This window comes from Eumetopias jubatus, unplaced genomic scaffold (assembly GCF_037043125.1).
Source record: "Eumetopias jubatus isolate StellerSeaLion01/CBP00866 unplaced genomic scaffold, mEumJub1_p1.0 scaffold_17, whole genome shotgun sequence".
Taxonomy (NCBI): Eukaryota; Metazoa; Chordata; class Mammalia; order Carnivora; family Otariidae; genus Eumetopias; species Eumetopias jubatus.
The window spans coordinates 36,698,410-36,711,894 of record NW_028274823.1 but is presented as its reverse complement, the minus strand read 5'-3'; the positions used below and the strand labels follow the sequence as shown (position 1 = coordinate 36,711,894).

The 13,485-nt window shown below is 38.5% G+C and overlaps 1 protein-coding gene across 4 annotated transcripts in view; it reads left to right on the top strand.

Annotated features, from left to right (window-relative positions):
- Positions 1–13,485, top strand: part of PCGF5 (polycomb group ring finger 5) — a 110,991-nt gene that overhangs the window by 77,642 nt on the left and 19,864 nt on the right. The gene's annotated exons all lie outside the window — the stretch shown is intronic.

Genomic DNA, 13,485 nt, shown 5'->3' with positions numbered 1-13,485 from the left:
TCTTTCATTCATCCTCTCCTCATTTTCTCTTTCTATTTTTATTTGAAACTCAAAAAGCCATCCATGTCGTGGCTAATACATTTTATAAATAATATAATTGGTTGTGAAGTAAAATTGGGTGTCCTAAAGTGCCTGTTAACTTTGAAAGTCCTTAAAGGCTCCCATATATTTCCTGTAGAATCTCCATTTCTAATCCTGTTTCCCCCTGTATCTACCTGCTAATTTGACCTTTTTGTGAAGGATCTATATACTAGAGAGTTTAAAACACCCTATTCACTTTTATTTACTTTCTTTAAATGGTGTAATTTAAGTAATGATTTTTTTATTGCAAGCAACTTCCCTTTTCATTATAAATGTTCACTACTGTAGCTCTTAGATTTTTGTCAATGATTGAGTATTGTTTTTCTCTTTATACTCCATGTTTTATGCAAGTACCTATATTCAGTGTCTCTTTTTCTCTTTTACTTCCTCTGTATAAATCTGTGAATGGGTTGAATTTTTCACTAATACCTTAAATGATATTTTCCTGTTAGGAAATTAAAAGCAGATACTTTTTCAACTCAGATTAGTTTTCCCAGCATCTTACAACAAAGATATAGGAGCATAGTGACTCAGTTAAGAGATAAGAAAAAAATTCTTCACTCAAGGAATTTTAGTTAGGACTCTCACATACAAACAAACAGAATGATTTAGTTAAGAGGGGTTGGTTGGACAAGGCATGTAATCATCTGTGGCAATCTTTAGAGAAGTGGCCATGGGACCTATTTATCCTTCCACACTTCTCTTGGTTTTTATGCTTCCTTTTTGTGAGTCTTTTTTCAGGGTTTTTGAAAACCTTATACTAGTTGTTTCTGTTAACCTCTTTTTTAAGAGATTCATCTTAATGGAGATTGTGATCATCCTTTAGCTCTCTGATAGGAGTTACTATCTTGTAAATTGTCTTGTATCTTGAAAATTAAGTCAGTAGAAAAGCTGAATATCTTTCATAAATAAATGTGAAGTATACTTCTTTTGGATTTCTAGTATGAAAGTTATAAAGCATTGCATTTTAGAGATTCATCTGAAAAATTACCCCTTGCCTTGATATTCTCTTGACATCTTTGACACTTCACCATCCCAGTTGACCTTTTATCCATTCACTCTTTCCTTTTTAGACTTTTCTTCCTCCTTGTGCCTTCTATTCATAAAACAACTTTCATAGCTTATGTGAATTCTACTTTGCTTCCCTGATTCCCACCTTTTTTCTCTGGCTATTCCTATACTGTCTCTAATTCTTCCTGGCTTTTGCTTGATATATGTGAGTACCTCCTAAGACCTTGTCTTCCACTCAATTATTCTTTCTCTGGATTTATCCTAGGAGGTCACTTCTGTTTTTTGTGACTTCAGTTCTGCAAAGAACTTTTAAAATCCCCATTTCCAACCCTGCCATCTCTCCCAAGTTGAAGAATTAAGTAACTACTTTTAAATATCTCAGTTGGAAGTTTTACTAACACCTGAAACTTAACATGTTTAAAGACAAATTCATTATACTTCCACCTAACTTTACTCCAAACCTGCTATCTCGGTTATCACTACCATCTTTGTACCAGTCATACAAGTTCAAAACCTTGGAGTCATTCCTGACCTTTTACTGTTTTCCTTCAACCAGCCATAAGTCCTGAAAACTTTCCCTCAGTCTAGTGCTGCTCACCTTGTATAGATTTTTTAAAGCAGTCTTTAAAGTGTTCTCTGTACCTTTAATTTCTCTTATTATCCAGGGCTGAGGCTACAGCCTGAAGGTATGGTCCAGAGTCATGGCCAATATCAGGAGCAGATAGGATATATTTTAGGCTCTATGGAACTCCCAACAAAGGTATAAACAGAGAGATGAAATATGGTCTCTGTTGCAACTACTCAGCTTACTCATTATAGCACTATAAGGCTAAAGCAGCCTTAGACGATAGTGAATGAACTGGCTTGTGTTCCGATAAAACTTCACTTACCAAAATAGATAATTTTGTCTTGAGAGCTGTGGCCATAGTTTGCCTACAGAATCAAATCTTACCTCCTTATGTTGGCATTCAGGACCTTTCACTAGCCCCTATCTTGATAAGTTTATCACCCATTATACCTATCAGTGAATCCTCCTCAAGACAAATGATTATTGCCTTATATCTGACAAAGGATTATATTAATATTTAAAACCCTCTAAAACAGAAATGCTTCCTTTTTTGGCATGTTCTTGCCTCTTCTCACCACTTTGCTATGCTTCTGTCAAGACCCAAGCAGAGACCTCTATTCTTTGTGATGCTTTTTTGACCCTTAGTGAATCCCTTCTCTGAAATTCTCTAGGATTTGCATTTATAACTTGGTTAGGTGGTTGTTTATTAAATCAGCATTCATTGTGTTCCTGAAGGTACCAGGTACTGATGCTGTCTTTTATCTTTTGGGGATGATTGTAAACCCCTTCAAGGCAAAGAAATCATGTCTGTGTTTCTTTATAGCCTTCTCAGGCACCTCACTCCTCTGCAGGAGGGTGTGATTCTCAAACGTGGTGGTGTAGTTGCATGCACAGTTTATACTTACTACTTTTGTAATTCCAAAAATCAAAGTCAAGAGCAGGAAGGCAGTGAAAACAGTAGCATAAGGACCTTTAAAAATTCACTCTTCCATAAAAGCAGTGAAAAAAACTGCCCCCAAAAACCCTCTCAGAATCAATTTTCTTAGGAATTTGATAATTAATCAAAGGTTTGGCACACTTGGGTGGCTCATTCATTAAGTGTCTGCCTTCTGCTCAGGTCACGATCCCAGCCAGGGTCGGAGCCCTGCATCGGGCTCCCTGCTCAGCGGGGAGCCCTGCTTCTCCCTCTCCCACTGCCCCTGCTTGTGCTCGCTCTCTTGCTCTCTCTCAAATAAATAAAAATCTTAAAAAAAAAAAAAAGCTTGCAGAAACCCATAGAGCATTTGATCAAGAAAATGGTGTGAACAGTGAGGTTTGTGGCATTTTAACTTGCCTTAGTCCAATCCCGCCACTCTCCATTTTAGGAGTAGCCTTTCAGGTACCAAAGGGCAGAACAGAGGTGGAACTCTTTCAAAGCCTAATTGCCAAATAATTGTCATTATTTGAGCTGTCTGGTCGTTCCTGGAACACCCCACTTATAGGCTGTCTATATTGTGCCTGACGTGGAGCTTGCCCCGTAGAAAAAACATCTGTGCGCTGGGAAGGGCAGAGCGTTTTTTAGAACCAATTAACCGACAAATATTTGAACTTCATGGCTGTCTGAGGTATAGATGACGTTTGGGGCATCTTGAAAAGCTGATAAATAAGATGTCTATAGATATCAAAGCCTGTAGAAGCTTTGGAAAAGTTCTAACATATTCCTGGGAATCTGCAAGTCCAAGCATATACGTAGGACTATGTACATGCTCAGGGAAGATCTCAGGCGGCCTTAAGCTCTCACTTCTGGCTGACCTTGAGGCTCTGCACAGCAGGATGTGAAGATTAAGGCAGAGTTGTCAATAACCTGGTTGAGTATTGGAGGTGTGCCCCAAAACACATGGTCTCCTAGCAAAGACTAGGAGATTTATTGGTTCCAAGGGTATAAGGAAATCTCTGTTCAGTCACTAGCCAACCAATAGGTGGAAACTTCAGCGGCCACATATTATAAATACAGGCTTCACAGAATTAGTTTAGGAAAGTCACTAAACAAAGAGAAACAGCAAGATACAGCCACAATAACAAACCCTCTGAGGCAGATGGGCACTGGATTTCCACTGTTGCCACATTATATTATTTTAAACGTCAAGTTTTCAACAAAAAATTATGACACAAATAGAGTTAAAGTACAGCTGATATATAGGAAAAGTAATCAGAACTGTCCCTGGAGAAGTCCAGACATTAGACTTATGAGGTACAGATTTTAAGGCCTCCATTTTAAATGTGTGAAGAAGACTGAAAGAAACCATATGTGAACATTTAAATGAAAGTGTAAGAGCAGAGCTGAGGGCCAAATAGGATCCTGAACTCACCGTGTCCCACAGACAGACCAAAGCAGCAACTGTATCTATTGCCACTAATTTCAAAAATGACCTCAAGACTGCCAGAACAGTATTCCACAGCTAGTCATAGAGAGGCAGCTACGTCAAAAAGGGTAAAAGTGAAGATATGGTTGGGAACACAGCAGGAATGTCACAGGCACAGAGGAGCAAGGAGATCAGACTCCACACCGGTCACCCCCAGCCCTGGGGACCTTCACTGGGAAGATGGTCCTTATAATGTCTGGCTTTGAAAATCAGTGGCGCTTAACCCCAGGAGAGCTAGTGGGTGATAAGAAACCAAGTTCCTGCCCTCAGAAAGCCAACACACTAACGTGGCCTAAAACACAGTATAGCAGCAGCAGTTTGAAAAGATTTGAGGTATACATGAAGGATATTTGTTGACTAATCTTAGGACCTGTACCGGTGGGGCAGGGTTCTACAGATTTCTCCAGGAACAAAACTTTGCAGGTGCTGTTTTTCTTGCCCTCCCCAGCCTAGATAGCTGGATGCTTGCAGAAGCCAATTCTGACACACTCCATCTACCTTGCTAGCACCACATACCTGAGCCCAGGGTTCCCCTGGAGAAGATTTGCCCCACTGAACACATTGAGTTCTGCAGAGATCCCTCCAAAGTGACTTATGCCCTCGGGAGGGGAACTCTTAACCCCACACACCCTTAGCCAGGCCTTTTAGCTGGCTACACGGGGAGCAAGGCCTGCCCTTCAGTGCCTGCAGCTGTTGCAGACGCTAATGGCAGACAGCTAGAATGAGTACCAGTCCCACTCACCAGTGAGCCCATGGCAGCTGCAGCCAAGCCTCTCAGTTGGCCATGCAGGAAGCAAGCCCTACACATCATTTTGTACCCACACCTTTCCCAGCAGCTAAATGAAGACAGCTAGGCTGTGTGCTGGCCCCCACCCACGAGCAAGCCATGGCAGTTTGAGCTGGACCTCTTAAAAACATGGGGAACAAACCCTGCCCAGTCTGCCCACAGAATGGCCAAATGGGCTGAAGGCCATTTTGACTCACCAGCATGTCCACAGCAATCACAGTTCAGCCACAACAGGAAGGTGTACGCAGCCCACACAAGGGACACACCTGAGCACCTTGTTCTGGTGACCAGGAGGTATTGTGCTAAAGGGACCTCTTCTACACAAGGCCACTTATTTCAAAACCAGGAGATGTAACTGACTTACCTAATACATAGAAACAGAGAGTTAGACAAAATGAGGGGACAGAGGAATATGTACCAAATGAAAGAACAAGATAAAACAACAGAAGAGCTAAACAAAATGGAGATAAGCAATGTGCCTAATAAAGAGCTCAAAGTAATCATCATAAAGATACTCACCAGACTTAGGGTACCTGGATAGCTCAGTCTGTTAAGTGTCTGCCTTTGGCTCAGGGTCCTGGGATCGAATGCCACATCAGGCTCCCTGCTCAGTGGGCAGTCTCCCTCTCCCCTCCCCCTACTTGTGCATGCATGCACACTCTCAAATAAAAAATAAAAATCTTAAAAAAAAAAAAAAGATACTCACCAGACTTGAGAAAAAAGTGCATGAACTCACTGAGAACTTTTCAACAAAGAGATAAAAAAGAACTAGTCAGAACTGAAGTGTACAGAAACTGAAATGTACACTAGAGGGAATCAGCAGTGGATTAGAGGGTGAAGGAGGAGGAGTAAAAATTTAATGCTCTTAGAATGTTAAAACTTAAGAGATCATGAAGTTAATACAGACTGCTGCTATAGACAGTAGGGTGTTATATATGAGCCCAGTGGTAACCACACATCGAAAACCTCTAATAGATATGCAAAAAATAAAGAATCCATGCATAGCACTAAAGAAGGCCATCAAACCACAAGGGAAGAACAGAGAAGAAATACAAAACAACCAGAAAACAACCAAATGGCAATAATTACATACCTATCAAAGAATGCTTTAAATGTAAGTGGACTAAGTGCTTCAGTCAAAAGACTTAGGGTAACTGATAGATTAAAAAAAAAAAAGAGCCATCTATCTGGCACCTACAAGAGACTCACTTCAGACCTAAAGACATACAGAAAGAGTGAAGGGGTAGAAATTTTCCATGCAAATGGAAGCAAGGAAAAGAAAAGCACAGGGTAGCAATTCTTATATCAGACCAAATAGACTTAAAGACAAGAGACCAAGAAGGGCATTACATAATGATAAAGGGATCTAGCCAACAAAAGTATTTAACAATTGTAAATATCTGTGTACCCAACATAGGAGAACCTAAATACATAAAGTAAATATTAACAGACATTAAGGGAGAAATTAACAATAATACAATAATAACTGGGCACTTTAACACCACACTTAACATTGATAGATCATCCAAACAGAAAATCAACAAGGAAACAATGGCTTTGAACAACACATTAGACCAGATATATACAGAACTTAACAGATTTAAGTCTGGACTTAACAAATACGTACAGAATATTCCATCCCCAAACAGAATATACATTCTGTTCAAGTGTACATGGAACATTCTTTAGGGTAGACCACATATTAGGCCACAAAACAGGTCTCAGTAAATTTAAGAAGACTGAAATCCCTATCAAGCATCTTTCCCAATCATAATGGTATGAAACCAGAAACCAGTTACAAGAAAAATACTGAAAAAAACACAAATACATGGAGGCTGAACAACATGCTAATAAACAACCAGTGGGTCAATGAAGAAATCAAAGAGGAAATAAAAAATACATGAAGAAAATGGAAATACAACCATCCAAAATCTTTGGGAGCAGCAAAAGCTGTTCTAAGAGGGAAGTTTAGGGGCACCTGGGTGCCTCAGTTGGTTAAGCATCTAACTCTTGATTTCAGCTCAGGTTAATCCCAGGGTTGTGAGACTGAGCTCTGTGTCGGGCTCAGCACTGGGCATGGAACCTGCTTGAGATTCTTTCTCCCTCTCCCTCTGGGCCCCACCCTCCCACTTGCACACTCTCTCTCAGTATTAAATAAGAGGGAAGTTTATGGCAATATAGGACTGCCTCAAGAAACAAGAAAAATCTCAATCTAACTTTATACTTAAAGGAACTAGAAAAAGAAAAGAGTCTGAAGTTAGCAAAAGGAAGGAAATAATAAAGATTAGAGTGGAAATAAATGAAATAGAGACTAAAAAAAAAAAAAGAAAACGAAACCAAGAGCTGGGGGGCACTTGGGTGGCGCATTTTTTAAGCATCCAACTCTTGTTTTCAGCTCAGATCATGATCTCGGGGTTGAGAGATTGGGCCCCACATTGGGCTCTGCACTCAGTTCACAGTCTGCTTCAGATTTTCTCTCCCTCTCCCTCCGCCTTTCCTCCTCAGCCCCTCTCCCCACTCACACACATGCTCTCTCTCTCTCTCAAATCTTAAAAAAAAAAAAAGGAAACCAAGAGCTGGTTCTTTGAAAAGACAAGGAAAATTGATAAACCTTTAGCTTTACTCATCAAAAAAACAAAAAACGCCTCAATATCAGAAATGAAAGAAGAGAAATAACAGTTAACGCCACAGAAATACAAAGAATTATGAGTACTATGAAAAATCCTGTGCCAACAAATTGGGACAACCTGGAAGAAATGAATAAATTTCTAGAAACATAAAATCTTCCAAAACTGAATGAGGAAAAAATAGAAAACTTGAACAGACTGGTTACTAGTAACAAAATTGAATCAGTAATCAAAAACTTCCATCAAACAAGTCTAGGATGACATAGCTTCAGAGGTGAATTCTACCAAGCATTTAAAGAAGAGTTAATACCTATTCTCAGACTATTGCTGAAAATAGAAGTGGAAGGAAAAGGATACTACAGAAAAGGATACTACAAAAAAAGAAAAGCAAACATCATAGATGCAAAATTCCTCAGTAAAATATTAGCAATCTGAATTCAGTGATAACAGTAAAAGGATCATTTACCATGATTAAGTGGGATTTATTTCAGGGATGAAAGGGTGGGCCAGTATTGGCAAATCAGTGTGTTACATCATATTAACAAGAAGGATAAAAACCACACGATTTTTCTCAGATTTAGAAAAACCATTTGATAAAATACAACATCTGTTTATGATAAAAACTCTCAACAAAGTAGATTTAGAGGGAACATACTTCAGAATAAAAAAAAAAGGCCATATATGAAAGACCCACAGCTAACATACTCAATGGTGAAAAACAGCTTTTCCTCTCAGATCAAGAACAAGGCAAGAATGTCCATTCTTGCCACTTTTATTCAACATAGTACTGGAACCTAGCTGAGGAGACAAGAAAAAGAAAAGTCATCCCAATTGGTAAGGAAAGAGATAATCTCTATTTGCAGATGATATGATACTATATATAGAATACCCTAAAGACCACCAAAAATCTATAGAACTGATAAATGAAGTCAGTAAATTTGCAGGATACAAATATAAAGAATCTGTTACATTTATATACATTGATAACAAAGTAGCAGAAAGAGAAATTAGGAAAACAATCCCATTTACAATTGCACTAAAAATAATAAATTATCTAGGAAATTTAAAGAGGGGAAAGACCTATACTCTGAAAACTAGAAGAAATGGAAGATGACACAATTGTAAAGATATGTTCATGAATTGGGGGAATTAATATTGCTAAAATGTCCATACCACTCAAAGAAATCTACAGATTAAATGTAATTCCTTTCAAAATACAAATAACATTTTTCACAGAACTGGAACAAATAATCCTAAAATTTGTATGAAACCACAAGAGATTCTGAATATCCAAAGCAATCTTGAGAATAACAAAGCTGGAAGCACCACAATCCCAGATTTCAGGATAATACTACAAAGCTGTAGTAATCAAAACAGTGAGATATTGGCACAAAAACAGATACATACATCAGTGGAACAGAATGGAAAGTCCAGAAATAAACCCTTAAATTATATGGTCAGTTAACCTACAACAAAGGGGCAAGAATATACAATCAGGAAAAAATGGTCTTTTAAGTAATGGTGCTGAGAAAACTGGACAGCTGCATGCAAAAGAATGAAATTGGACTTTATTAAATCATACACAAAAATAAACTCAAAATGGATTAAATACTTAAATATGAGATCTGAAACCATAAAACTCCTAAAAAGAAAACATAGGCGATAACCTCTTAAGACATCACCCTTGCAATGTATTTATGGATACGTCTCCTTGAACAAGGGAAACGAAAGCAAAAATAAACTATTGGGACTACACCAAAAATAAAAAGCTTTGGCACAGCAAAGGAAACTACTAACAAAACAAAAAGGCAGCCTACTGAATAAGAGAAGATATTTGCAAATGATCTATCTGATAAGGGGTTAATATCCAAAATATATAAACAACTCAACATCAAACAATCCAATTTTTAAAAAATGGGTAGAGGACCAGGGAGACGTTTCCAAAGAAGACAGACAGATGGCCAACAGACACATGAAAAGATCCTCAACATCACTGATCATTGAAGAAATGCAAATTAAAACCACAATAGCATAATCACCTCACACTCATTAGGATGGCTATTATCAAAAACAAAACAGAAAACAAGTGTTGGTGAGGATGTAGAGACATTGGAAACTTTGTGCACTAATAGCCTAAAAAAAATAAAATATTTAGGAATATATTTAACCAAGAAAGCATATGATTTGTATACTGAAAACTGCAAAACATTAAAAGAAATTAAGAAGGCCTAAATAGGGGGCACCTGGGTGGCTCAGTCAGTTAAGTGTCTGACTTCAGCTCAGGTCATAATCTCAGGGTCCTGGGATCAAGCCCCACAGCAGGGTTTCCCGCTCAGTGGGGAGTCTGCTTGTCCTCCCTTTGCCCCTTTCCCTACTCATGCTTGCTCACTCTCTCTCAAATAAATAAAATCTTAAAAAAAAAAAAAGGTCTAAGTAAATTGGAAGACATCCCATGTTTGTGGATTAGAAGACTTAATATTGTGAAGATGGCAGGCCTACCCAAATTGTTCTTCAGATTGAGTGATAACCCTAGCCAGCATTCTAACTGCCATTCCCACATAAATTGACAAACTGATCTAAAAGTCATAGAAATCCAAGGGACCTGATATAGTCGAAACAATCTTGAAAAAGAACAACAAAGTTGGAGGACTCAAAGTCCCAATTTCAAAACTTGCTTCAAAGCTACAGTAGTCAGGACAGTATGATACTGGTAAAAGGGTAGAGACATATAGATCAGTGAAAAGAATTGAGGGAGAGAAATAAACCTATTTTTTTTGACATGGTGACCAAGATAATTCAAGGGGAAAAAAGTCTTTTCAACAAATGGTGCTGGAACAATTGAATATCCACATGCAAGAAATGAGGTTGGATTCCTACCTCATGCTATATATATGAAAATTAACTCAAAATGGACCCATAGCTAAATGTAACAGCTAAAACTGTAATACTCTTAGGAGAAACATAGGGATAAAATTTTAAGACCTTGGACTTGGAAGTGGATTCTTAAAAATGATACCATCAGCACAAGCATAAAAAAAAATAGGTTAGATTTTATCAAAATTAAAAACTTTTGTACATCAAAGAACACTACCAAGAAAGTGAAAAGACGACACACAGAATGGGAGAAAATATTTGCAAATCACACATCTGGTAAACCTTTAGTATTTAGATTATATAAAGAACTCATACAAATGAACAAAAAGATAACTCATTTAATTTTTTTTTTAAGATTTAATTTATTTATTTGACAGACAAGAGATAGCAAGAGCAGGAACACAAGCAGGGGGAGTGGGAGAGGGAACCCAACGAGGGGCTCCATCCCAGGACCCTGGGATCATGACCTGAGCTGAAGGCAGACGCTTAACAACTAAGCCACCCAGGCGCCCCGATAACTCATTTTTTAAAGTGGGCAAAAGATTTGAATAGACATTATTCCAAAGAAGATAAAAAATGGGTGGGGTGCCTGGGTGGCTCAGTCAGCTAAGCGTCTGCCTTTGGCTCAGGTCATGATCCCAGGGTCCTGGGATCGAGCCCTGCATCAGGCTCTCTGCTCAGCAGGGAGTCTGCTTCTCCCTCTCCCTCTGCCCCTGCTCTCTTGTGCTTGCTCTTTCTCTTTCTAATATATTTTTTTAAAAAAGATAAATGGCCAATGAACACATGAAAAGATGCTAAACACCATTAGTCATTAGGACTATGCAGATCAAAATCACATGACCTACCACTTCACACCCAGTAGGATGCCTTTAATATTTTTTTCAAAAAGGAAAATAAGTTAGGATAGTGTATAATAGACTATAAGCTAGAATCAAATACTGATACATGCTACAACATGAACCTTGAAAACATTATGCCAAGTGAAAGAAGCCAGACACAAAGGTCACACATATTGTATGATTCCTTTTCTATGAAAGGTCCAGAATAGGCAGTCCAAAGACACAGAAGGTAGACTGGCTTTTGTCAGGTCTAGGGAGAAGGAAGAAGTAGTGATTGCTAATTGAGTAAGTTTCTCAGTGGGGTAATGAAATGCCCTGGAATTAGATAATGATATTGGCTGCACAACCTCATGAACATATTAAATATTACTGAATTATATACTTTAAATGATGACTTTTATGGTATTTGAATTATATTTCAATTTAAAAAAAAAGTCAAGCTCAACAGTTGCTCTAGCTGGTGAAGGTACTAGCCATACCATTCCAAAGATGAGAGGAAAAACACTGTTGGGGATTTGGACTTAAAAAACAAACGGGGGTGCCTGAGTGGGTCAGTCAGTTAAGTGTCTGCCTTTGGCTCAGGTCATATCAGGGTCCTGGGATCAAGCCCCGCATCAGGCTCCCTGCTGAGTAGGGAACCTGCTTCTCCCCGCTCCCTGGGCCCCTTCCCCCCACTCCTGTGCACACTCTCTCTTAAATAAATAAAACCTTTTAGAAAAAATTTAAAAAAAAATCATTATAATAAGAACTAGAATTTGTTGAATTGTATCCTACAACTGGAAAACTCTGTAACCCATGATATTGACCACTAGCTGATTTCAGATCTAGTCTCTTAACTCTGCTAGAACAAAGGCATAAAGAGTAAAAATGTTTCTAGTGTAACCACCTTAGAAGCAGAAAGAGCCTTTTTTGAACTCTTCCTCTCCTGGCCTGAGTTTGAAGGAACAGGTTAGAAGGCAAGGAAAGGTAACATTCTGGAAACACAAATCTTTTTCCATATAGTATTTCTTCATTTTAGGCAGGGGAGCCTAAAATGTTCATCCCACGAGAGCAACTGACAAGGCCTGGGCTATACACCTACTGTCCCAGGCAGCAGTCTCCCCTTAACCCCCTGTGTGTAGTACAAATTTTTCCATTTTCTGTGTGTGTTATGAAATGAAATGGCAGGAAAGGAGCACTGCTCTTAGGATCATCTCTTTAAGTGTCCCCCCACCATCCTCGTCATCTCTGCTGAGCACTTAATTGTCATTGCCTCCCTTAAAACATGTTGATTACTTTTCAGAGACCTGTATAGCAAGTCCAGGGTGTACCTAGCTAGGAAACAGCGGGGTTATTGGTAATAATTGCAGAATGTTCCTATAGAGAGAAAATGCATAATTGTTATATTGTCATTTCCTAAGTACTTACAAATCAAATATTAATTCAGACCAGAATTTTGCTAGAGATTAATGTCAAACTTTATTGAATTATAAATTCCAGAAACAAACTTTTGCCTAGTTTTTAAAATCCCTTAACTCTTCTGACAGCTCTATACTTACTAACAATTTCTGAAAAGTTATGAGTAGTGATGCCATGGTCATTTCTATAGGTTCTTTTAAATACCTGAGATTTCTCTGCAGATGAGAATACATTTAAAGGGTCTTCCAGTACCTGCCCATTATACTCCAACTTAACTGGGACCAAGAAAATGTGCTAAGCATTCTCTATAAGATGTTCGGAACAAGAAAGTAGACAGGAAACCTTGGGGTAGTTGAGATGATGTGAATAGATAACAAGGAAGATCTGTATGAATATTTATCCCTTTGTTTCCATGCTGTCTAGAGTATCAGTCTTACCTTTTGAAATGGCTTGAGTATGTTTTACTTTAGATGTAACTTTTGACTTCTGTTTTCTTTTAATGGATACTTTACCATCTGAATTGTGACCAGGTATCATTTGTAAATTTGTTTCTGTTGGTCTTTGCTAGGAAATATATTTTGCTAGGAACACATTTGCTAGGAATAGATACTAACTGGATGGTTTTTTTTGTTTGTTTTTTTTTTAAGAGAGAGAGCACGCATGTGTTGGCGGGGAGGGGCAAAGGGGGAGAGGGAGAGCAAGAATCTTAAGCAGACTCCAAGCCCAGTGTGGAGCCTGAGGTGGGGATCAGTCTCACAACCTTAAAATCATGACCTGAGCCTAAATAATCAGGCACTTAACAGACTGAGCTACCCAGGCGCCCCATGGATGGCTCTACTTTTGACTTAGTGAATTTAAGAACAATTCTGCTTCCTGACCTAATATCCTGTACATGTAA